Below are 23,868 nucleotides of genomic sequence, written 5' to 3' on the forward strand. Positions count from 1 at the left end.
GGCACAGACAGCGAATTGCAGATCAGCGCAGGGAAGTGGCAGAAAGCAGAGGCGGCTACCTCTTATGAAAAGAATATTGGAAAGTTGGCGCAACGCTACGACAGATGTCTAAGTCGGAGCGGCGACTATGTAGAGAAATAGCTCGAAAGTGTTGCCAACTGTTGTGAATAAAACGGTTTTGATTTTCACAGTGGTTTCCATTTCGCGACCGATCGGAACTTACTTTCCGAAATGCCCTCGTATATTGTATACACACATACTCTCACACGTATACACCCCCCACCCCGCCCCCCCCTCACACACACACATACACACCGGGAAAGAGAGAGAGAGCGCATATACTTGCACACACCCGGAAGCAGGTCTCAGTTGTCTATGAGGTCTAGACGAAATAAAAACAGAAATCATACAGTGCTATTACGAGCTTTCATATACTTCATTTATGACACTAGCCTTTTCATTTATTATTTTCCTCTGTGGCCGGCGGCCCCATATGTAGCCAGATTACACACGTTGTACTAATTGACACGTAACAAATAAATCGGACACAAAAGCGGGGACGATCACTCGCCGCAGCAGTAGCCGAAAAGCGTGAGCATCGCCCAGAAGATGTTGGCGATGTCGACGTACAGCATCAGCGTCGCGTACACGTACTCGTCCGGGGACAGCTCCATGTAGCGACCGCCCATGATCAGCTGCGTGTCGAACATCAGGTACTGCGGGCACACGGCAAGCTTCATTTCATTTGCTCTTCGGGATCTAACTACCAATTACTAAACTAAAAGGCAAACAACTGACGTATGGTAAAAAAAGAAAAAAAACATAAATTGATGACATAATACGAGAACTTACAAATAGAACTTAAATAAAAGAGCTGTTTAACCCTAGTGTTGCTTAATATGTGTGTCAAACGTTGAATAATACGTTTGGTTAATCTATATATCACCAAGTGACTAATATACGTCAGTCAACGAAGACCAGAAAAGGTCGAATGTGACAAAATATTCGTGAAGCTTCAAATTTTTGTGCAGTGGTTGGTGGAAGTCTCATGAACAACACACTAAAAATACTGATCAGTGCGGTGTGATCATAGAGCGTTGGGGAAGGGGAGGGGGGGGGGCTTTAAAGGCCATTTATTATATTTTTCTTGAATAATTAAAAGGACTTTAAAGGACATTTATTATATTTTTCTTGAATAACTAAAACACCACTGCTTCTAGTCAAAATGTTCCCTAGCGTAAGATTAAACTATATTAAATATTCTGCAAAACAGTTCCTGAGAAAAGAATACATTGAGCGTTGTACACTGTAGTGCGCTTTATTAAAAACGTGCTATTAGCTAATTTCGGCCATGAGTCATCACCAAGCATATTTGCAATATAATGTATTACATATAATGCACATCAATTTCTTATGTCCCATATATAAAAAACCAGAAGTCGTACTCCATCTTAACATGCTCTAAGTATGGGTGCAGCACTCAGGATATGTTACTGGTTTTATGTACGTAAGATAAAAGAATGTAATGCTCGTGAAATGTAATACATGACATAGCAAATGTGTCTGATAATGACTCATGGCCGAAGGTAACTAATAGCACGATTTTAATACGGCACAATACAGCCAACAACGCATAATGTGTTTTTCTATTAAACACTTAGAGGTTGTGTATCCCCAGGGAAACAAAAAAAATATCTATTCTTATTTTCTATGACTAATACTTTTCACGTTGCAGGGGATAAAAAATCGCAGATTGTTAAAAATAATGTTTTATTGGTACAAAATTACCTTTTATTTTTAAATGAAGTGGATTAAGAACGAATACTAACTGTACACTGAAGCGCCAAAGAAACTGGTATAGGCATGCGCATTTAAATACAGAAATACGTAAACAGGCACCATACGGCGCTGCGGTCGGCAACGCCTATAAACGACAAGTGTCTGGCCCCGTTGTTAGATAGGTTACTGCTGCTACAATAGTAGGTTATCAAGATTTAAGCGATTTTCAACGTCGTGTTATACTCGGCCCACGTACGAGGGGGCACATCGTAGCGATGAAGTGGGCATTTTCCCTACGACCATTTCATGAGTGTACCGTGTATATCAGGAATCCGGTAGAACATCAAATCTCCGATATCACTCGGCCGGAGAAAGATACTGTAAGAACGGGAGATAATCGTTCAGCGTGACAGAAGTGCAACCCTTCCGCAAATTGCTGCAGATTTCAATGCTGGGCCGTCAACAAGTGTCAGCGTGTGAACTATTCAGCGAAAAATCTTCGATATGGCCTTGATGACAGCAAGACACAAAGCTTTAGGCCTCACCAGGGTTCGTCACCACCGACATTGAACTGTTCATGACTGGAAACATGTTGCGTGGTCTCCTTTCGAATTGTATCGAGCGGATGGACATGTGTGGGTGTGGAGACAACCTCATGAATCCATGAACCCTGCATGTCAGCGGGGCACTGTTCAAGCTGGTGGAGGCTCTGTAATGGTGTGGGGCGTGTGCAGTTGGGTGAAATGGGACCCCTGATACGTCTAGATACGACTCTGCCAGGTAACACGTACGTAAGCATCCTGTCTGATCGCCTGCATCCATTCACGGCCACTGTGCGTTCCGACGGACTTGCGCAATTCCAGGAGGACAAGGTGACACCACACACGTTCAGAATTGCCACAGAGTGGCTGCAGGAACGCTGGCCACCAAACTACCCAGACACGAACATTATTGAGCGTGTCCAGGATGTCTTGCAACGTGCTGTTCAGAAGAGATCTCCACCCCCTTGTACTCTTACGGATTTATGGACAACCCTACAGGATTAATGGTATCAGTTCCCTCCAGCACTACTTGAGACGGTAGTTGCGTCAATGCCACGTCGTGTTGCGGCACTTCTGCGTGCTCGCTCGTATAACAGGTGTACCACTTTCTTTCGCTCTCCAGTGCGTACAACACTTCTAAGTACGACAGAACTGTATTAGTGTTAAATTGTGTTCCAAAGTGTTATGGGCTGGAGGACTAGGAGAAGGAGGAGGGGGAGGTCGAGGGTAGACGCATGAGGGAGGGTAGGTCGCCGGATTATGTTGTTCATGCTGGCGTCTTATTTAATGCCGCCAGCGACGTCTACAAGGCACTTCTCGCCGTGATGTGTTCGACCCCACAAGTAGGAAGCGATATATATATATATATATATATATATATATATATATATATATATATATATATATATATATATATATATATAAAGAGTTCAAATGTGTGTGATATCTTATGGGACTTAACTGCTAAGAAGTGCTACCCAGCGGTGACTGCTTCGTCTCTTGGACTGGTGTACGTGTTGCTCCATGTTAACTTGACTGCGCACTGGCCTAAGAATCTGGTTGCCATAGTGGACCTTGGACTTCAACGTGTCCGAGGTTTAGTATGTCAGCTGTCTTGTGATTTCCGCCGGAATTCCACATTCCACTTGCACTTCCTGGACATTGGTATAACCACCATCAATTTATATAATTTTCAGAAAGTGTTATCCTACTACTTGGTGACAGAATTATTTGTATCAGTGTTGTATTAATAAACTGTAGAACTGTGATATGTTTATTATTATTTCTGGTTATAACAAGAAAGTATTTTAAAAGTTATACGGGTCCTTGTAGAGCTCGACTTTCGAATTACTGGAGACGCAGCATGCAGACATGACCGAGGGGTGTCTATTTTCCACAAACTGTGATCGCACTACATGGAATACGGATATGAGTTACTGACACTACTAACGCAATAAAAGCATGTGGACGTATTCTATGTAAATCTCTGCACATTATTCTGCAGTGCGGGAGAGAAATGGTCTCTTAATCATCTTGTACGACTGTTATAGAGTTCTTCTGGGAAAGGCAACTTTCTCTACCACGAGCGCTCCTCGCTATTCGGTTTACAGATGGTTCTCTGACATGAATAGACAAAATAGCTTCACTCGTCTCGTCTCTATATAGCGCTGATATTTTCAGTTGATGAAATGTGTACTTCTATGTGGTTGTTAACTGAGTTTTTGTGTAAAATACATTTCTATAAACAATGGCTGCGATGTGCTTGCCGAACGAGGTCGCGCAGTGGTTAGCACACTGGACTCGCATTCGGGAGGACGACGGTTCAATCCCGCGTCCGGCCATCCTGATTTAGATTTCCCTTGATTTCCCTAAATCGTTCCAGGCAAACGCCGGGATGGTTCCTTTGAAAGGGCACGACCGACTTCCTTTCCCGTCCTTCCCTAATCCAATGGGACCGATGACCTCGCTGTTTGGTCACTTCCCCCAAACAATCCAAGCCAATCCGATGTGCTTAATTTGAGAGTGTGATGTTGTCAGTTGATGAGAAAGAGATCGGACTGCTAAATGTGGCACCTTCTTGCTGTCTATCATTTACACATATTGTAAAGCTGTGTAATTGAGCTGATGTCACTTGGTGGCGAATTAATGAACGACCAAGAAGTTACTTCACTTCTCTCATCATTAATTGAGCTACTGGTTGAGAGCATAAATCACTTCCATTCAGGAATTGCTGGTACTTGTAAAGTGGGCTGCACGAGTGGAGACACTTACACGTTGCAAGGTGGGTGTCAATCCCTCTGACGGAGTGGGACTGATCATGTACAAATTTACAACAGTAATCTGGTATAATTTACTGTTTGACTTGTGTTGAAATGTCTGAAGATCCAAAATACATAAGTGACCTAATTCTCCTATAGAGGCAGACAGTTTAAGTCTGTAGTCAGATGTTGGGAGAATTGAGGCTGGGGTGATGCATTTGATACCCTCAAGCAGTGAAAAGTATTTAAGCCACTGATAAGGGGCACAATGAAGTCGACATCTTCGACTATACGGGGTGGCAATTATTGAACTATATGAAATAAAATCGTCATAACTTGTGAAAGGTTTGCGTTAGGACGTTCTAACTGTACGGTTGGCTGTGGCGCATGAAGGAAAGTAGTATGCATGCATGGTTTGGTTTAGCGACGGAGCCTACTTTCGTTTGGATGGGTTCATCAATAAGCAAAACTAGCGCATTTGGGGGACCGAGAATCCGCATTTCGCGATCGAGAAGTCTCTTCGCCCTCAACAGGTGACTGTGTGGTGTGCAATGTCCAGTCACGGAATAATCGGCGCGATATTCCTCGATGGCACGGTAACTACTGAACAGTATGTGAAGGTTTTGGAAGACGATTTCATCCCCTTCATCCAAAGTGGCCCTGATTTCGACAAGATGTGGTTCACGCAAGACGGAGCTCGACACTAAAGAAGCAGGAGAGCTGTGTTCTGGAGGAGCACTTTTGGGACCGCCTTCTGGCTCTGGGGCACCCAGAGGCCACTGGCATGGGCCTCGATTGGCCGCCATATTCTCCGGGTCTGAGCACCTGCGACTGCATTTTGTGGGGCTATGTGAAAGACGAGGTGTAGAGCAATAACCCCAAGACCATTGGCGAGCTGAAAACAGCCATCCAGGAGGTCATCGACAGCATCGATGTTCCGATACTTCAGCGGGTCATGCAGAATTTCGCTATTCATCTGCAGCACATCATCGCCAAGGATGGCAGGAAAATAGAATGTGTCATAAGCCAAATCCGAATATCTTAGTGACGTTCTCATGTTGAATAAGGCGTGTGCACGCCGTAGTTTGTACCTAATATGCGTATTTTTTCATATAGCTCAATAATTCAATAATTGTCACCGCTTATCTTGACAACATGTTACGCTTGGGAGAGGCTTTCCGTGAGGCAGCCAGTTGACAGATCCAGCTGCTCAGCTTTGTTACCTAACAGCGCACTTAACAACTGCAAATACAAATAACTTCTCATTTAACGTTCTGAATATAACTCCACTATATAAACACGAGCTCAGAGAAGTAATTTTGTCTACTCACGTGAGAGAACTGGATACCAAATGCTGGGGAATGTAGTCTATCTGTAAATTGAAAAGCGAACAGCGCTCGTGGTGGGGGAAAGTTGCCTTTCCTGGATGAATGCTACAGCTGCTGTACAGGGTGACTAAGGATCGATTTCTTTCTAGCTGTGTAAAACAGTGTGCAGAGATTAACGTAGGTTGTGCCCATATGCGCTCCTTGATTTGGTATTATTAATGAGTCATACCTGTAATCGATGTAGTATTAAGGTACTTTGTGGTGAATAAACACCCCCGAGCAGGTACGCACAATTTGTCGCCGGTGATTCAAAGGGAAGCTGCGTAGTGTCGGTAGTGGTTTATGAAGCACCCTCTAGTTGCTTCCTGTGATATAATGAGGCAAATAGTAGGGAGTCACGTGCTCTCTCTTCCGTCTGCAAACCTATGAAGGAGGGGAGTACATGACCAGAATCCAGCGATTTATCTTTCCTCATGCTTCTAACTTCCACCCCTACCCCGCCTCCTTTCCACACTGTTGCAACCCCAGAACACTTCTTATCCCATAATACGTTTCTACTTCACTTATTTGTGGCATGTACATATAATATTTGTTATTAACCCGCTTCATCTATGAAAAAACAACTTCATATTCTTGAGACATTACTTTTAAGCATCTAGGATTTTTCAATCCCCTGCAACGCTGAAATTTTTGTCCTAGAGAAAAAAAATCGATAGCACCTTATTTGTAATAAATTTAATGTGGTTTACTTTTGTAATGGAAAACAGCGGTTTTTCAGTTTTTCAAGAAAAACATAAAGAAGTGACCTTTACACGGCCGCCGTTCACAACGCTCACACCCCTTCGGACAGGTTCGTTAAAACGTTGTTCACGACACTTGCTACTACCACTGTACAAAAATTTGCGATTACACGATTTTTTCCCTTATTTTGTTTTGTTTACTGGACTATAACACGACTCGTGTGTCACGGTTCACGTTCCTTATCCAACGGCTTCCACGGGCAATAAAAATGTTACTTTCAATATCTCGTGTAATTATTGACCGAATTTAAAAATTTAAACTGCTATCATAATCCACTCATTAAGAGGACCACCCCATGTCAAACGTTTAAGGCAGTAAGACAAGTGTTACATTTAAAAGCTGAGTCTATATCTTGAGACAGGGTGACTAACGGAGCGTGAGTAGCCAGACTATATTCATCCACTGTCTTCCAATGAACTTTAAACATAATGTCAAACATTTTCCTCGCTGATGAACCCCCCCCCCCCTCCCACACACACACACACAAAATGGTGCAGAAGAAACTTTATCGTTTACTACATTTTCGCTGTTTTTGTAGTAAAACTTCAACATCGGGCATGAAGTTTTAATTTATTACTTCTGTACTACTAACTCTATTCGCATCATATATTGCAGGCGGTATCCACATAGCCTATAGACCCTGCCATAGCCTCTATCTGCAAAATTGTATCACTGTACGACACGCAGTGGAGGAGATACAGTCTGGTACCGCACGGCCGCTACGGTCGCAGGTTCGAATCCTGCCTCGGACATGGATGTGTGTGATGTCCTTAGGTTAGTTAGGTTTAAGTAGTTCTAAGTTCTAGGGGACTGATGACCTCAGAAGTTAAGTGCTCAGAGCCATTTGAAGCATTTTTGGAGGAGATAAGACGTGATAAATATTGAGATACTTGGAAAACTGACTTTTGCTCAAAACACAGCCCTTACTTCCCGTACTATACTCACAAAGAATTTGATAATGAGAGCACTTGGTGACCTTCAGAAAACTTTAAACATAATTTCAGATCTTTTATAAACTTCTTCTCGCTTACTTGCTCTACGTCAAATATTTAACGCGTTTAAAAACAAAAGCATTGCTTACATATCTATTTTCAGACTGTACCAACTGAGGTACCACAGGGAAGTGTTCTAGGACCTCACTTATTTCTAATGTAGGTAAATAATATCAAAATTGCAATCATTGGTACTAATATAACCCTGTTTGCTGATGATACAAACGTTGTAGCTGATGTAAACGACGCATTGCCAACATCTGCAACAATAGTTCTGGAATATTTACAAAACTGGTTTGAAATGAACAAGTTAACTTTAAATATTTCAAAAACTAATTATATCCGTTACAGGAAAACAAAGCCACAAAATTAGCTAGACCTCAGAATACAAAATGAAGAAGTTAAGAGAGTAGGTGTCAGAAAATTGTTAGGTGTCCACGTAGATGAAAATTTAGACTGATAAGTTCACATCCACTAACTCGCTAAAAGTTAATTCCTGCTTGCTTTGTACTACGTGAAATTTGTAATGTTTCTAGTGAACAGTGTATCTGAACTATCTACTTTTCTTACTTTCTTCCTGCTGTTACCTATGGTCTCGCTTTTTGGTGTCACAATACAGCATATCTAAAACCCATCTTGAACTACAAAAACGAGGTGTAAGAGTAATTACCAACAGTTCCAGGCTAACACCCTCCAAGCAGCTGCTTCAAACAGCCAAATATTCTGCCTTTACCATGCCTCCACATACAAAAATGTGTACTAACATAAAAAGATGCACTGAAAATTCCAAAACCAGCTCACATCTGCATTCATCTAATACAAGAATGTGCAGTGATATTCACGTAAAAAGAGTAAACAAGGCTACTGCATAAAAACTAACATTCAAGGTACAAAGTTGCATAACAAACTTCCAGAGCATATAAAAAAGTGAAAAAATTGTCTACATTTAAGGCAACTTTATTCAAGTTTATAATGAGCAACTGCTGTTGTAGTGTAAACGAATACGTTCAGCAATCTAGTAGCAAATAATTATATTCATATACTATGTAGATACTATATGCCATAGTCAAGGTAAATAGTATTTTCAGCGAAATGTTTATTATTAGCCGAATCAGTATTTTGAACCGAAGTGTTACAGCTGAAATGCGTTTTTATTTAAATCTTTACTAACTGATCCATGAAAAACATCTTTTATGTAATTAATCAAAGTTGTGTGCACATTTTCTAATGTAAGAATGTTTAGGGTGTTGTGTACCCTTGTATTTGTAGGATACTGGACATACAGCGTGAGTCACTATGTATTTCCACCAAGAATAACTCCGATAGTATGATAGGAGCTGAAAAGTTTATGGGACAAAAGTTGCATGGGACAACGGGGACCATAATATGACGTTGGTTTTTTGTTGCTAGGTGGGGTCGTTTCAGAGATATGAAGATCAACTTCGTTTTTGTTTTTTTAAATGGCGTACTATAGTTTGGTACTTATTTTCTGATAGCAGCTATGGAGACGAATCCAATGGTGTGTAACAGTAAGGTCTTTGAAGGTCAACGAAGATAAGAAAGGTGGCATGAACGTCCATTTACAGGTGTTCGAAGCGATGACCATTGGTATCAATGCAGTGGTGCAATCTTCTTATAATGGATTGAGTGGTATTCCTTATCACATTGGCACTTATCGAAGCACGTGCTCTGCCAATTCTCTTTCGCAATCTAGAGACATTGTTTATAAAGACGTTCCAGCTACACCTGAAGATATGCGAAAGAGAATTGCCAGAGTATGTGCTTCGATAAGTGCCGATGTGATAAGAAATACCACTCAGTCCATGATAAGGAGATTGCAGCACTTCATTGATACCAGTAGTCATCACTTAGAACACCTTCTGTAAATGGACGTTCGTGCCACCTTTGTTACCTTCGTTGACCTTCAAAGACCTTGCTGTTGCACATTGGATTAGTCTCCAAGGTCGTTATCAGAAAAAAGGTAACAAACTATAGCATCCCATTTAAAAAAAGCGACCACACCTAGCAACAAAAAACCAACGCCATATTATGGTCACCGTTGTCCCATGCAACTCTTGTCCCACAAACTTTCAGCCCCTCTCATACTTTCGGAGTTATTCTAGGTGGCAACAGTTTGTGCCTCACCCTATATATACATATCAAAAAAAGTTTTGCATCGCCTCGGTTCCGAGAGTTCCATAACCTGTACAAAAAACTGGAATAGAGATCAACGTAAACATCATATCCACCCTTTTTATTGCTCATGAAAACCACACGTTGCATGTTGTACCACTATACAGCGAGACCTTCAGAGGTGGTGGTCCAGATTGCTGTACACACCGGTACCTCTAATACCCAGTAGCACTTCCTTTTGCATTGATGCATCCGTATATTCGTTGTGGCATACTATCCACACCTTCATCAAGGCACTGTGCCTCCAGTTAGTCGTACTCCTCAACGGCGATTCGGTGTAGATCCCTCAGAGTGGTTGGTGGGTCACGTCGTTCATGAAGAGCTCTTTTCAATCTATCCCAGGCATGTTCCATAGGGTTCATGTCTGAAGAACATTCTGGCCACTCTAGTCGAGCGATGTCGTTATCCTGAAGGATGTCATTCACAAGGCGTGCACGATGGGGACGCGAATTGTCATCCATGAAGACGAATGCATCGCCAATATGCAGCCGATATGGTTGCACTGTCGGTGGCATTCACGTATAATACAGCTCTTACTGCGCCTTCCATGACCACCAGCGGCACATGTCGGCTCCACATAACGCCACCCCAAAACAGCAGGGAACGCCCACATTGCTGCACTCGCGTGACGGTGTGTCTGAGGCGTTCAGCCCGACCGGGTTGCCTCCAAAAACGTCTCCAACGACTCTCTGGTTGAAGGCATATGCGAACTCATTGGTGAATAGAACGTGATGCCAATCCTGAATGGCCCATTCGGCATGTTTTTGGGCCCATCTGTACCACGATGCATGGTGTCGTGGTTGCTAAGACGGATCTTGCCATGGACGTCGGGAGCGAAGTTGTGCATCATGCAGCCTATTGCACATAGTTTGAGTCGTAACATCCTGTGGCTGCATGAAAAGCATTATTCAACATTGTGGCGTTGCTGTTAGGGTTCCTCCGAGCCATAATCCGTAGGTAGCGGTCATTCTGTACAGTAGTAGCCGTTGGGCGGCCTGAGCGAGGCATGTCACCAACAGTTCCTGTCCCTCTGTATCTCCTCCATGTCCGAACAACATCGCTTTGGTTCACTCCGAGACGCTCTAGACACTTACCTTGTTCAGAGCCCTTCCTGGCACAAAGTAACAATGTGGACGCAACGAACCCCGGTATTGACCGCCTAGGCATGGTTGAACTACAGACAACACGAGGCGTGTACCTCCTTCCTGGTGGAATGACTGGAACTGATCACCCGTCGGACCCCCTCACGCCTCCCCCCCCCCCCTCACCCCGTCTGATAGGCGCTGCTTATGCACGGTTGTTTATATCTTTTAGCGGGTTTAGTGACATCTCTGAATAGTCAAAGGGACTCTGTGATACAATATCCACAGTCAGTGTCTATCTTGAGGTGTTCGGGGAACTGGGGTGATGCAAAACATTTTTTGATGTGTGTATGTGCGCGTGTGTGTATATTATTTTTTATATACCTTGTATTTTCTGACGAAATCCAAGGAATGTAAATTATCTCTGAATGAATAAACTACTACCGCGACTAACTCGTTAGTAAAGTAATCAGATGTTTGAAGCTGTTTTATACATGGTAGTTGGATAAATGAAAGGAAAGGGGTTATTGATTTATAAGGATAGAGAAACAATAAACAATATTAATGATTGACGGCAATGTTGTGGCACAAATATAATTATTCAAATACCCGTAAAATTTTAGAGGGTTATTCAACAAATTTTAAAAAAATTAAGAAAAAGGTATACACTGAAGAGCCAAAGAAAGTGGTACAACTGCCTAATGTCGTGTAAGGTCCCCGCGAGCACACGAAAGTGCTGCAATACGACGTGAAATGGACTTAACTAATGTCGGAAGTAGTGATTGAGAAAACTTGTCACCATGAATCCTCCAGGGCTGTCCATAAATCCGTAACAGTACGAGGGGGTGGAGATCCCTTCTGAACAGCACGTTGCAAAGCATCCCAGATACGCTCAATAATGTCCATGTCTGGGGAGTTTGGTGCTTAGCGGAAGTGTCTAAATTTTGAAGAGCGTTCCTGGAGGCACTCTGTACCAATTCTACACGTGTGGAGTGTCGCATTGTTCTGCTGGAATTGCCCAAGTCCTCCGCAGTGCGCGATGGACATGAATGGATACAGGTGATCAGACAGGATGCTCACGTACGTGTCACATGTCAGAGTCGCATCTAGACATATTAGGGGTCCTGTTTCACTCCAACTGCATACGCCCCACACCATTACAGAGCCTCCACCAGCTTGAACAGTCCTCTGGTGACACACGGGGTCTATGGATGTATAAGGTTGTCTCCATATCCGTACACATCCACCCGCTCGATACAATTCGAAGCGAGACTCGTCCGACCAGGCAACATGCTTCCATTTGTCAACAGTCCAATGTCGGTTTTGATGGGCCCAGTCGAGGCGTAAATCTTCATGTCGTGCAGTCATCGAGGGTACACTCGTGGACCTTCGGTTCCGCAAGCCCATATCGATGATGTTTCGTTGTATGGTTCGCACACCGATACTTGTCGATGGCCCAGCACTGAAATCGGCAGCAATTTGCGGAAGGGTAGCACTTCTGTCACGTTGAGCGATTCTCTTCAGTCGCCGTTACCCGTTCTTGCAGGATCCTTTTCCGGCCGCAGCGATGTCGGAGATTTGATATTTTATCAGATTCCTGATATTCACTGTACATTCGTGAAATGGTCGTACGGGAAAAAAATCCCCAATTCATCGCCACCTCGAATGTTCTGTGTCCTACGCTCGTGCGCTAGCTATAACTCCGCGTTGAAACTCACTTAAACGTTGATAACCCGGCATTGTAGCAGCAGTGACAGACTGCGCCAGATACTTGTTGTCTTACATAGGCGTTGCCGACCGCAGAGCCGTATTTCAGCCTGTGTACTTGTACCTGTATTTGAATAAGCATGCCTGTGTCATTTAAAGGGACGGAGTTCCCTGCCTGCTGCGCTCGGTCGTTCAATAAGGGGACGGTTAATGCTTGTTGAGGATGGCGCTGGACTTGTCGTCCAATGATGTCCCTCATGTGCTCGACTGGGGACAGATCTGATTCTTTTCAAGACCGAGGAAACATGTTGATATTTGTAGAGTACATTAGGTTACAACAGCGGTGTGTGGGATAGCGTTATCATACTGAAAAACAACCCCGAGAGCATTGTTCGTGAACGGCAGCACAACAGCTCGAATCATGAAATTGACTTATCAATTTAGAGTCAGTTTGCTTTGGATAACCTTGAGAGGGCTGATACTGCCATACAAAATCGCACCCCAAACCATAACCCCAGGTGTACGTCCAGTGTGTCTAGCATGCTGACGGGATGATTGCAGAGCCTCAACTGGCCTTCCTCTGACCAACGCGCAGCCATCACTGGCACCGAGGTGGGACCAGCTTTTATCAGAAAACAAAACAGACCTCCACCCTGCCATCCAGTGACCTCTCGCTTGACACCACTGAAGGCGGGTGTTTGGGGTCAGTAAAATGGACGCCGCAGGGAGTCTTTCTGGGAGCTGTACTTGAAGTAACCGATTTGTAACAGTTCACTGTGTTGCTGTGGTGTCAGCTGGTGCTCAAATTGCTGCTGTAAATGCAGTACGATGGGCGAGAGCCATATGCCGAACACGATGGTCTTCCCTCCCGATGGTGCCACATGGCCGGATGGAGACCGATCTTGTTGCTACTGTACATTCTCGTGACCACCACTGCCGGCGACCATGTACAGTGACCACATTCCTTCCAAGTCTTTCTGCAGTATCGCAGGAGTAACATACAGCTTCTCGTAACTCTAGTACACGGCCTCGTTAAAACTCAATGAGGTGCAGATAATGGCGTTTATGTCTCCTTACAATCGTTCTTCACTAATAATGTTACTTAAAAACCGTCTTGATTGCAAATATTTTTATTCATATGACCGGTTTCGGTTCATTCAGAACCATCTTCAGATCTGATATTTCAGTTACAGGAGTAACCCGTCCAAATCCAGCAGTTTTCACATGCTACTCCTGTAACTGAAATATCAGATCATATGAATAAAAATATTTGCAATCAAGACGGTTTTTAAGTAACATTATAATTTCACTGATTGCTGTTGTCCCAAAAGACATTATGTCTGTTTTTGCAAAGTTCTTCACTAACATCAACTCACCACGTCCAGACTTAGAGGTAAGTGATTCACAGTGCGGTTGCAGCGTGTACTGAAAGCAAATCCTCATAATGGCGCTGCTAGCGCCACTCTTATGTGAATGACGCGAAATGTGAATAGACATCATCTTTCAGATGTAGATATACTCCTACAACTACTTCTTTGTTTTGCGATTTTTCTCTGTCAGTGTGCTGTTGGAAAATGTCGCTAACTAGTAAATACGCAATGCATTACTCTATCAGAAGTTCAAGTCACGACGGGACAGTTCAAAGAATATTGTGATGATTGCGGACTTAAAAACAGCGCAACTTACAGTCTTAGAAGGACAGTACAGTATCAAAGTTCTAGTATGAGGAAACACAGTCAAATCCAGTGTAGCATTGATGAACCAAAGGCCAGAATTCCTGTAAGTCTACTACGTGATCAGTGACTCGGCGTCATATTTGCGGTGGCCACAAAATGAGTTCATTACTGATGGAATGCGACTGCATTCAGCGCCTCGCCCAGAAAAACCACTCCGAATGTCCTGTATATCGTGTCTCGAGCGCCAGCCGAAATACGGCCCGGGCGCCAGCATATAGAGGGTACTACTTTGTCACATGGTCGGTGGAGGACAATAGCCCCGTGGGACCAGCAGCCTCTACCGGAACCTGGTGACCGCGCTGATCATGCCCGAACTGCGTCTGTCTCCAGGAAGGCTGGCGCCTGTGAGTTATGTAACCTCCCTCTATTTACTCCTTCCACCTTTGTGCTTTCCCTTCTTTGATTAGAACTGGGTTTCGATCTGAGCTCTTGATATTCATACAAGTGGTTCCCTTTTCTCTCACGGTCTCTTTAATTTTCCTGTAGGCAGTATCTATCTTACCTCTAGTGATACATGTTTCTCTACATTCCTACACTTGTCCTCTAGCCATCACTGCTTAGCCATTTTGCACTTCCTGTCCATCTCATTTTTGAGAGGTTTGTATTCCTTTTTGCGTGCTTCATTTACTGCATTTTTATATTTGCTCCTTTCATCACTTGAATTCAATACATTTTCTGTTCCCTAAGGATTTCTGCTAACCAGTGTCTTTTTACCTGTTTGATCCTCCGCTGACTTCAGTATATCATCTTTCAAAGCTTCCCATTCTTGTTCTACTGTATTTCTTTTCGCCGTTCTTGTCAATCGTTCCGTAATGCTCTGTCTGAAACTCTCTACAACCTGTGGTTCTTTCAGTTTATCCAGGTCCATAAATGGCTGTAAATAGTGTCCAAGTAGCCGAACATAATCATTCCCAGACAAAGATTACTTCATTTGGACCAGAAGGGCCAGTCCATACCATGTAAATAGAGCGGAGAATATTATGGAGCCACGACCAGCTCGCATAGTGCCTTGTTGACAACTTGGATCCATGGCTTCTGGAGCCTGCGCCACACTCGAACCGTATCATCAGCTCTTACCAACTGAAATCGGGACTCAGCTGACCGGACCACAGATTTGCAGCAGTCTAGGGTCCAAGCGATATGCTCACGAGCCCAGGAGAAGCGCTGCAGGCGACGACGTGCTGTTAGCAAAGGCACTCCTACCGTAGCCATGTGCGTCGTACGACCCGATTTGATTTCTGCGGTTACTTTACGCAGTATTTCTTCTCTATTAGCACTGACAGCTTTGAGCAAATGCCGCTGCTCTCGGTTATTGAGTGGAAGCTGTCATTCACTGGGTTGTCCGTTGTGAGAGGTAATGCCTGAAACTTGGTTTTCTCGGCACACTCTTGACTATGTGTGTTTCGGAATATTGAATTCCCTAACGATTTCCTAAATGGAATATCCCACGCGCGTAGCTCCAACTACCATTCCGCGTTCAATGTGTGTTAATTCCCGTCGTGCAGCCATAATCCCGTCGGAAACTGTGCAGTGTGCTCCTGCGATTTGATTGTTCCGGTGCAGTGCGTTCGATCTCTTTCGATTCGCTTTGCGGTGCGCGGGAGGGTGCACCCTCTGGGATTCAGTGGGGAAGCCGGAAGGGTCTCGGGCAGAGAGAGAGAGAGAGAGAGAGAGAGAGAGAGAGAGAGAGAGAGAGAGGAGCGGGCTGGGCGGAGCGACGCCGGAAGATCGCGGAAGTCGCGTCGACAATTGGTGTGAGCGTGGCAGTTGCATTGGGGCCGGCCGAGCAGCGGAACTGGAGGTGCAGCAGTGACTCGCTGTCGTCCGTTCTGTGTACGAGTTCAACCTTCCTCACGCTGTGGCTACGGGCTGGTGTTAATCTGGCCATTACCTTATTGACGGCATTTGGTTAATATTGTTAAAGGTGAGCTGTTAGTTTGGTGCACCTTCATATGGTGGAGTTACAGCGAGACTACTTTCTGCCGTATTCTGGCTTGCGCTGCTGAGCAGAGAGTGTTCCCACGTCGCGTGTCGAAATACTGACTTGTGCCCCGGTTGATTTACGTATGAACTGGAGTGCCTATGTGGGCGTGTTTGCTTAAATTGTCGATGAAGTGTTTCACAATACCCTTACTTGAGTGTCTTTAAATTGCATTTCAGTTTGTTACTGAACTTATGTCAGTTAAAAGACGTCCTAATTGTCACGCTCGTCAAGTAAAGTTTAAGTCTACTGTGACACCACTGTTAACCTGTTGCATTAAAATGAATCCAGTCTTAACCACAGCTAGGAATAATTCAACGCTAATTGTAAGTGCTGTGTGTGTGTGTGTGTGTTTTTTTTTGTCCTTTTCTCTTACTACTACTGTTGAGTGTTAAACTGTTTTCGAAACTCCTTTGACGTCATTTCACGGTGTGGTTTTAGAAAGAGTTCTGTGGGTACTGTTGTTAACGGCTCCTGTTGCAACGGGATTTCTGGCCCACACATCTATCGCACGCAAGGAGTTTAGTGCCAACCGCCAACAGTGCGGCAACTTGTTATCAGTCCTTTCCGAAACACCGCCTGGCCTACGACTGTCGATGGATTTCTGTGGAAAAATTCAAATGGAGGCTCTGCCTTGTCAACTTGTCTGAACTGAATGTGCTTGCCTTGGCAGTACTGTAGTGGGCAGATATTGCCATACGTCTGTGATGTTATTTCCTGTAAGCCATTGTGACCATTAGGTTATGTAAGACTTAAATATAGTGTCCAGTTTGGTAATTTTCTGTGTTTCGCAATAACATTTTACTAGCATTAAAATTTTGGGAAAGGTTTAAATATCATATTTTCAGATTGTTTGATGTTAGATAAGTTGTTGATGATTCATGTTAAATCAGCTGATGTACATTTAAATTGAACATGTTATATGCCAGTATGTTGTTACCAGTACCTTGCATGCATCTTCTTTCGTAATATTTTAAATTTTATATTCCATCCTCAATTTGTTGCTCAGCCTTCCACTCTAGCATCGCCTGTTATCCCGCTCACAATCATATCAGAAACCATTTCATGGGAGTAGAAATGACAGTTCTACCATTATTACTTTGTGTGTGTGATACTGCCGCCGTCCGTATGCGTGCATACCGCCATCCCGTGACTTTTGTGACCTCAGTGTATGTGGCATTTGCCCTAGCAACTCTGTGCGTCGGTGCCGATCGTCTGCACACCCGAGGGTTCTGATAGCCCGGCAGACAGGGCAGGGCACTGACCAGGGAGAAGACGACGCCCACGAGGCCGGCGTAGACGGCGAGCAGCAGGCTGCTCGGGCCCCAGACGAGGAATACCAGGACGAGCACCACGCCGAAGATGAGCACTCCGATGCCCAGCACGCACAGCAGCGCTCCGCAGCCCGTGATGTCCACCTGTGATGCAGCGGCCGGTCTGCAGTTGCTCAACCGTATATCCAAAACAAAAGCACCTGGGCAAGCATAAAGTCAAATTCGAGGTGCATTCGAGTTGTAACACCGCCGATTTTTTCCTCAGTACTGGAAACCGTCGGGGCGGTGGCTAGGACCACTGTTGTTCTCTACGTACACAAATTATTTGTCGGACAGAGTGGGCAGCGATCTGCGGTTGTTTGCTGATGATGAAGTTTAGTGACTCTAGGCAGACAGAAGATGACTTAGGCAAAATTTCTGTTTAGTGTGATAAATGGCAACTAGAGGAGAAGGAGTGTCCAGGGCCTCTATATGGGTGTCTGAGGAGCTATTGCGAGGATCGGGAGGCCTGGCTATCATCCCCTAGCACAAGAGTGAGAAAAACTATTACTAAAGGATGTCCCCAGGGCTCTGTCCTAGGTCCCCTGTTCTGGGACATCCATATGGAGTCATTACTAGACAAATTACAGCAAAGTGATGTAGTGCTAGAGGTGATAGCCTACGCAGATGACTTCCTCATACTTGTCGGCGGCCGTAGCCGAGAAGATTCAAAGCCTAAGATGGAAAGTGCTATAGAGATACAACAACTTTGGTGCCGAAGTACAAAGATGAAAATTTCACCAGGCAAGTCCACCTACCTTCTTCTGAAAGGACAGTTAATTCGTAACCCGACAGTCAGGACTGAGGGCTCACAAGTTCTCCGGCGACGAGAGAGTCGATACCTTGGAATCATCACTGATGAAAGGTGGTCCTTCGGGAAGCACATTGACACCGTAACTCAAAGAGCCCTTCAAATACTGAATAACCTCATTTCCATTGGACACCAAAGACTTCATCTCCCACCACATATCATCAAATTGTACCGCAATAGTATACTCACATCAATAGTGGGTTACAGCTCGGGAGTCTGGGCACACAGACTCACTAGGGTGGTGCCTGCCATGTCAGTGAGAAGAGTCCAGAGGAACATGATAGTGAGATCAGTGAGGGCATACAGGACTACGCCTGGAGGAGCACTTTTATTCATAATGGGGCTCTGCCCCCTGGACATCGAAGTTCGGGAACAGGCCGCTTGGTACTGGGCCAAGAAGGGGAACATAGAGAAAACAGAAGAGATTTTAGGCAGCAGGGCTGGGAACAGAGTTGAGATCATATTAAGAGGAGACCAGTTATGGCAAGAATCCTGGGAAGCTGAAGAAACTGGACGTAGAACTTTTCATCTTCATCCAGATATTAGGGAACGGATGAGAATGGCATACTTCGAACCAACCCGGGGACTGTTCCACTTTCTCACTGGTCATGGACCCTACCCGATCTATTTATGTCGATTCGGGAAAAAGGCTACACCCGCGTGTGACTGCGGTGTTCCGGAGGGTACTCCTGACCATGTCGTTTACGAGTGCCCCCTTTTCAATGAAGTAGCTTCAATGTTACGTGACCAACTGCCACACCACGACACAAACAGCTTACTTAGACAACACGACACCTTTCAGACCATCAACAAATTGGCAAACGTGGTATAACAAAAAGTTTTAAAGGAATACCTGAGAGACTCGAATTAGCAAAATATGAGAAATATTTAAACACCTACAGAGTCTGGTACCCTATTCCCATACCGCCTGAGAGCGGACAGGCCGACTTCTACAGTCTGGAAACGCGCCGCGTTCGGGACTTAGGGGGAGTGGGGTGCAACATTACCGATCATGGACAATGCACCGAACTTGGCTTTAGGATACGATTAGTTGTAGGACTTAGATTTAGGTACTGTTTCTAGGAACCTGCAGCGATCAACATCTTGGCCTGCCCAGTGTCAGGGGCACGTTCATTGGGTTTAGCTCAATGAGCAAGGCTCTATGAGTAGGTTTATACTTTTCACTGACACATATGTAACGCTGTAGGCATTAGTAACTAGTTAATAGATACATTAATTAAGTAATTCACATACAATTAAAATCAACTAACTTTGCCCATTGAAATTATCCTGTAGCTCACTTACTAACTAGTTACTTAAATATAACTTAAGATTTAGCTGTAATTGTAACAATTGTATCATCATCTGGACCCACTAATCATATAAGGTTGTAGGTTGAAATTGTATAATTATTAAGATTTGGAAATAAAGATTGAAAAAAAGTCAACTAGCCGTAAATGTGGAAAAATGTACGAGGATTGCCCAGAAAGTAATGAATCGCATTATGTTTCTTCAACAATTCTTTATTGAACATAGTGAGAAATACGCTCACGAAAGAATGGTGTTTTATCGACACAACCTCTTTTTCCACGTAGTCTCCACGTCGTTCTGTGGCCTTCCTCCAGCGTGAAACAAGGGCGCGTCTGCCCTGTCGGTTCCACTCCTTGTCCTTGTCCTGGTGCCGGAGCCAGTGCTTCACTGTGTGAATCACCTCCTCATCTTCCTCAAAATGTCTTCCATCAATTACGTCCTTCAATGGCGGAAACTGGCGAATGACCACATCAGCTCGCTGCACCGTGTAAAGTGAGACAGCCGCGGATGATCTTCCCGACCGCTGCAAATCGTGGAGCTCCGCCGAACCACCTTTTCATGACCAAACCCCCCCCCCCCCGCCCCCCCACCCCATTCCCAGCAGCCAACTGTACTTCTGTCGACAGCAGATACTCCGTCAACTTTGCACAAGCGTTTGTGAATATTCCCCACAGAAATTCAATGATGGCACGTTGCTAGTAACGTACATCAACTACAGGCGCCATTTTGAAACTGTCCTGGAGCTACGCTATCTGTCGGAAGTGAGGGAAACTTGACACTGAGGAGACTTCAACCATTACATACGTAACGTTCCGCATTCGCAGCATTATTTTCGGCGAAGAAAAAAAAAAAAAATGCGGTGCTGTACTTTCTGGTCAGCGCTCGTAAATTAATGGTGATAAGCAGGAAGATAAAACCTGTAATGTTCGGATAGAGTGTTACTAGTATCCACCTTGACAAAGTCAAGTGCCGGCCTTTGTGGCCGTGCGGTTCTAGGTGCTTCGGTCTGGAACCGCGTGACCGCTACGGCCGCAGGTTCGAATCCTGCCTAGGGCATGGATGTGTGTGATGTCTTTAGGTTAGTTAGGTTTAAGTAGTTCTAAGTTCTAGGGGACTGATGACCATAGATGTTAAGTCCCATAGTGCTCAGAGCCATTTGAACCATTTTTTTTGACAAAGTCAAGTCGTTTAAATACCTGAGATTGCAAAGCGATACCAGATGGAACTAGTTTGTGGAACTGTGGTAGGGAAGGCGAACGGTCCATTTCGGTTTATTGGGGGAATTTTAGGAAAGAGTGTTTCACCTGTGAGGGAGACCGCATATAGGGCACCAGTGCAACTCGTTCTTGAGAACTGATCGAGTGTTAGGGATCCGTGTCAGGTAAGAGTGGAGGAAGATATCGAAGCAATTCACAGGCGGGCTGCTAGATTCGTTACCGGTAAATTCGAACGACATGTAAGTGTCATGGAAATGATTCGGGAACTCAAGTGGAAATTCCTGGAGAGAAGGCGCCGTTCTTTCCGAAGAACACTACGAGGTGCATTCAAGTTCTAAGGCTTACGATTTTTTTTCTAATTAACTACTCACCCGAAATCGATGAAACTGGCGCTACTTCTCGACGTAATCGCCCTGCAGACGTACACATTTTTCACAAAGCTGACGCCATGATTCCATGGCAGCGGCGAAGGCTTCTTTAGGAGGCTGTTTTGACCACTGGAAAATCGCTGAGGCAATAGCAGCACGGCTGGTGAATGTGCGGCCACGGAGAGTGTCTTTCATTGTTGGAAAAGGCCAAAAGTCACTAGGAGCCAGGTCAAGTGAGTAGGGAGCATGAGGAATCACTTCAAAGTTGTTATCACGAAAAAACTGTTGCGTAACGTTAGCTCGATATGCGGGTGCGTTGTCTTGGTGAAACAGCACACACGCAGCCCTTCCCGGACATTTTTGTTGCAGTGCAGGAAGGAATTTGTTCTTCAAAACATTTTCGTAGGATGCACCTGTTACCGTAGTGCCCTTTGGAACGCAATGGGTAAGGATTACGCCCTCACTGTTCCAGAACATGGACACCATCATTTTTTCACCAGTGGCGGTCACCCGAAATTTTTTTGGTGGCGGTGAATCTGTGTGCTTCCATTGAGCTGACTGGCGCTTTGTTTCTGGATTGAAAAATGGCATCCACGTCTCATCCAATGTCACAACCGACGAAAAGAAAGTCCCATTCATGCTGTATTTGCGCGTCAACATTGCTTGGCAACATGCCACGGGCAGCCGTGTGGTCGTCCGTCAGCATTCGTGGCACCCACCTGGATGACACTTTTCGCATTTTCAGGTCGTCATGCAGGATTGTGTACACAGAACCCACAGAAATGCCAACTCTGGAGGCGATCTGTTCAACAGTCACTCGGCGATCCCCCAAAACAATTCCCTCCACTTTCTCGATCATGTCGTTAGACCAGCTTGTGCGAGCCCGAGGATGTTTCGGTTTGTTGTCACACGATGTTCTGTCTTCATTAAACTGTCGCACCCACGAACGCACTTTCGACACATCCATAACTCCATCACCTCATGTCTCCTGCAACTGTCGATGAATTTCAATTTGTTTCACACCACGCAAATTCAGAAAACGAACGATTGCACGCTGTTCAAGTATGGAAAACGTCGCCATTTTAAGTAATCAAAACAGTTCTCATTCTCGCCGCTGGCGGTAAAATTCCATCTGCCGTACGGTGCTGCCCTCTCTGGGACGTATTTACAATGAACGCGGCCTCATTTTAAAACAATGCGCATGTTTCTATCTCTTTCCAGTCCGGAGAAAAGAAATCGGAGGCTTTACAACTTGAATGCACCTCGTATTGACAAAATTTAGAGAAGCGGTATTGGAAGCGGACTGCAGAATGATACTATTGCCACTAGCATACATTGCGCGTAAGTACCACGGAAATAGAGAACTTAGGGCTCATACGGAGGTATATAGACAGTCGTTTTTCCCTCTCTCTATATGCGAGCGGAACAACAAAGGAAACGACTGGTAGTGGTACAAGGTGCCCTCCGCCAGGCACCGTACGGTAGTTTGCAGAGTATCTATGTACAGTTAGATGTACACTATGTGATCAAAAGTATCCGGACACCCCCCAAAAACATACATTTTTCATATTCGTTGCATTTTGCTGCCACCTACTGCCAGGTACTCCATAGTACCGAATTCAGTAGTCATTAGACATGGTGAGAGAGCAGAATGGGGCGCTCCGCGGAACTCACGGACTTCAAACGTGGTCAGGTGACTGGGTGTCACTGGTTCCATATGTCTGTAAGCGAGATTTCCACATTCATAAATTTCTTTAGGTCCACTTTTTCCGATGTGACAGTGAAGTGGAAACGTGAAGGGACACGCACAGCACAAAAGCGTACAGGCCGACCTTGTCTGTTGACTGACGGAGACCGCCGACTGTTGAAGAGGGTCGTAATGTGAAATAGGCAGACAGCTATCCAGACCATCACACAGGAATTTCAGATTGCATCAGGATCCACTGCAAATACTATCACAGTGAGGCGGGAGGTGGGGAAACTTGGATTTCATGTTCGAGCGGCTGCTCATAAGCCACACATCAACCCGTACAGGACCTGCAACATGCGGTAGTGCATTATCCTGCTGAAATGTAGCGTTTCGCAGGGATCGAATGAAGGGTAGAGCCACGGGTAGTAACACATCTGAAATGTAACTTCCACTGTTCAAAGTGACGTCGATGCAAACAAGAGGTGACCGAGACGTGTAACCAATGGCACCCCATACCATTACGCCTGGTGATACGCCAGTATAGCGATGACGAATGCACGCTTCCAATGTGCGTTCACGGCGATGTCACCAAACACGGATGCGACCATCATGATCCTGTAAACAGAACCTGGATTCACCAGAAAAAATGACGTTTTGCCATTCGTGCACCCAGGTTCGTCGCTGAGTACACCATCGCAGGCGCTCCTGTCTATGGTGCAGCGTCAAGGGTAACCGCAGCTATGGTCTCTCATAGTCCAT

General features: G+C 44.8%; 1 long non-coding RNA gene across 1 annotated transcript; it reads right to left on the reverse strand.

Moving 5' to 3' along the window:
* Positions 1-417: 417 nt before the first annotated feature.
* Positions 418-17,750, reverse strand: LOC126293491 (uncharacterized). The gene is made up of 2 exons (XR_007552293.1): positions 17,665-17,750; positions 418-716 (listed from the first exon to the last, which is right to left on the reverse strand). It is a non-coding gene; the product is annotated as an uncharacterized LOC126293491 (long non-coding RNA).
* Positions 17,751-23,868: the final 6,118 nt, after the last annotated feature.

This window comes from Schistocerca gregaria, chromosome 10, assembly GCF_023897955.1.
Source record: "Schistocerca gregaria isolate iqSchGreg1 chromosome 10, iqSchGreg1.2, whole genome shotgun sequence".
Lineage (NCBI taxonomy): Eukaryota > Metazoa > Arthropoda > Insecta > Orthoptera > Acrididae > Schistocerca > Schistocerca gregaria.